Genomic DNA, 3,538 nt, shown 5'->3' on the forward strand with positions numbered 1-3,538 from the left:
CTGTGTGGTTGTTGCTTCTTGCTCAAGGTTTGAATTTTTTTAATGGGCAAATACTCGTATATGTATATATATATATATATATATATATATATATATATATATATATGTATATATATATATAATTTCTAAAAATTGAAATTATATTTATATTTCGACCTACCGACCCTACATTTTAGCTGAAGAACTGCTTCAACCAAGTTATAAAATAACTAAGGCATTAGTTTAATTGAAAAAGGCAATTGCCTGTTAGATATATGTTCGGTGTTCGGCGAGGATATTAACCCTCCAAAGAGCATAAGTTTTGGTGACGCGGTGGGAACCAGCCTGCCGCTTGCAGACGACAAATTTAGATTATTTAGCAAGTTTGTTCTTACAAAACAAGCTATTAAGTTGTTCTGTTTGAACAAAACGGGGGATTGTGGAATCTGAATTATTAATTGATCATGATCATGAAATTGGTGGGTGGGGTTTATGAAATTGCTCATTTATAATCGTGTAAAATACAAAATTGTCCTTGTTTAGTGCTTTGAAAATAATTAAAATAAATGTATATGCTGAGGAAGCTAGTTAAGAGCAGACTACGCATGTATCTGTTCAAGTCTAAAACAACCTTGTAAAACCTTATCTGTTTGGTAACCATTGTCTAATGACCATTTAGTCAGCAAGGCAAACCACGGCTCTCTTCTATTAACCCCATCTCCACACCCCTACCTGAGGCTGAAAAACAACACTCCAAAACAAAACAAAACCTCTCCATGTTGCAAATTTGAAGTCCGCAAAAGTCCATCTGATGTCATAATAAGAAACTGTATTTATACTCAAGATTCTATGTAAGTTTTAAGTCTTCGACTCACAATATCATTGAGAGTTGAGGCCTTCCTTCCTGTGCACGGAAGTATTCTTTCATTTTATCGAATAAACGGTTTGCATGTAAACTTACCCTTTTGTATTGTTTTGAGGTAGCTGGAAAAACCTGCTTCGACAAACCCCAAGATCAAAACATTAAGTTGAAATGTATTTTGGCACTTTGTCGTTCACAGGCTTTGCTGTTAATACTTCCTTCGATGAAGAAGAATATCCTTCATTGTGCAGGTAACTGTGATTATCATTTTTGTGGGAAGGTAACTTATTGACATGGTCATCCCATGCAGAATATAAAACAAGAACTTTAACTCCCTTCGATTGGAGGAGATCACGTGATTCACCTTTTCATTGATTACCTGTTCCATCCATGCATTTCCTTCTGTGACCTTTTCTGAACAAGTTATCAAACTGATGAATATATCAATGCATTTCATCTTTTATGTTGCTGCTGTTGTTTTTCTAAAGGCCACTCAGAAGAGATGCTCCTTTCTGCTCACATGAAACCATCCTACCGGTTGGAACGTAAGTTGCCAAGATTCTTGTCTTACATGACAAATTATTCCAAACTTTGTCGAAACTACATGTTCTTCACATGCATCATGTTCCATTTTGTCTGTGCCTCTGAAGTGTTGAGGACAAACAAATATTTTGCTGAACTCAAATCCAGAGAAGCAGCAAACAAATCTTCCAGTTGGTGGAAGTCTGGCAATAGTGTTAATGTATCCGGATAAAAGTCATGCCGTACACCTGGATGATCAATAAAATTAATTGTTTGAAAAATCTGGTGGAAGTTTGTGATGAAGAAAATATAGATGTGAAATTGAAGGCAAAAGAAAGAAGAAAAATTTAACTGAGATGCAGAAAGCAATTGATAGGATATAATATTTCTAGGATTGTGTTGGAAGGTAGATATGATAATGATGGAGATGATGATGACAATGCTATTGAGCGATTTTGACTTCCTTTTGTTGATATGTGTGTGCAGAGGAAGAAGTTTCAGTAACGTCCACTGGAGAAGAAGATGTGATGTTTGGCAGTGGATCAATCATCACTCTGTCGTATAAGCTCCAGGTATGTAAGATGATACATCAGACTCTTCCAGATGGCTGATACAAGATTTTATAAAAAAATAAACATCAGTCTCCAGAAGTACAGAAACTTAAACCTTCCATCGACCTTTTTAATCACATCGTGCGTGACTTCATCACTGTACGTCGTGCGTGACTTCATATACATTCATCACTGTACACCGTTCATCGCTGCATACCATACGTCACTTCATTACTACACAAACACATTTACACTTCAACATTGTCTTTCACTTTTTTTGTTCTCCAAACTTCCTTCAGCTGAGACCCAGTGAACAAGTTTTATCTAGATGACCCAGTGTACGAGTTGTACCTTGATGACCCAGCGAATGAGTTTAACTCGATGACCCAGTGTACAAGTTGTACCTCGATGACCCAGTGTACGAGTTGTACCTTGATGACCCAGCGAATGAGTTTACCTCGATGACCCAGTGTACAAGTTGTACTTGGATGACCCAGCGAATGAGTTTACCTCGATGACCCAGTGTACAAGTTGTACCTCGATGACCCAGTGTACGAGTTGTACCTTGATGACCCAGCGAATGAGTTTACCTCGATGACCCAGTGTACGAGTTGTACCTCGATGACCCATCGAACAAGTTGTACCTCGATGACCCATCGAACAAGTTGTACCTTGATGACCCAGCGAATGAGTTTACCTCGATGACCCAGTGTACGAGTTGTACCTCGATGACCCATCGAACAAGTTGTACCTCGATGACCCAGTGTACGAGTTGTACCTCGATGACCCATCGAATGAGTTTACCTCGATGACCCAGTGTACGAGTTGTACCTCGATGACCCATCGAACAAGTTGTACCTCGATGACCCAGTGTACGAGTTGTACCTCGATGACCCAACGAATGAGTTTACCTCGATGACCCAGCGTACGAGTTGTACCTCGATGACCCAGTGTACGAGTTGTACCTCGATGACCCAACGAATGAGTTTACCTCGATGACCCAGCGTACGAGTTCTACCTCAATGACTCAGAAAATTCGACCTTGATGACTTTTTTGATTGTGAAATTTGTTATTTTTAATTTCTCTGAATAAAGTTTACCTAAAATCTCTTCTCCTTTCAAATCATATAATGGACACGTCAAAGGAATGGTGTCTAAAATATTGTTCTGAAAATGGCTCCAAGGGGATGGCAAATCTTGAAAAATTTCAAGTGGTTGTGCATTTGTTTGTTGTTCTTTCACTCACGAACTGAAGCACCCAGAGGCCCCAAATTTTGGGTGTACTCACGTTAGAATCTGGGCAAGGTTTTACGTGATCGCAAGTTGACCTTGAAGGCCGTTTTGAGACTAAAGGCCTCGATGAGGTGAATATTGGGATGTGGGGTGAGGCAGTACTCAAACGGTAACCACCATGAGGCCAATAACTCAGCTTTTCAATGTACAACACATCCTGAAATGCCCGCTTTCTTACAAATAACTACTTTTTTCTTTGGCAGTGCAAAACCTTAATCAGGAAATTATCGTGATTATTCTGCTTTAATTTTTCTCAAAAGAGTGACTTAGCATGTAAAAATTTAAGGTAAAATTCCAAAATTTCCCGACCATGGGAAACGGGAAATCCCCC

General features: G+C 38.9%; 1 long non-coding RNA gene across 1 annotated transcript; it reads left to right on the plus strand.

The window, feature by feature from the left end:
* The first annotated feature begins 226 nt into the window (after nt 1-226).
* Nucleotides 227-3,023, plus strand: LOC147024042 (uncharacterized). Its single transcript, XR_015059764.1, has 4 exons — nt 227-1,092; nt 1,330-1,386; nt 1,850-1,935; nt 2,214-3,023. It is a non-coding gene; the product is annotated as an uncharacterized LOC147024042 (long non-coding RNA).
* The last annotated feature ends 515 nt before the right edge of the window (nt 3,024-3,538 follow it).

The sequence above is a fragment of the Eptatretus burgeri genome, chromosome 7, assembly GCF_056783735.1.
Source record: "Eptatretus burgeri isolate ZD-2024b chromosome 7, Ebu_testis_v1, whole genome shotgun sequence".
Lineage (NCBI taxonomy): Eukaryota > Metazoa > Chordata > Myxini > Myxiniformes > Myxinidae > Eptatretus > Eptatretus burgeri.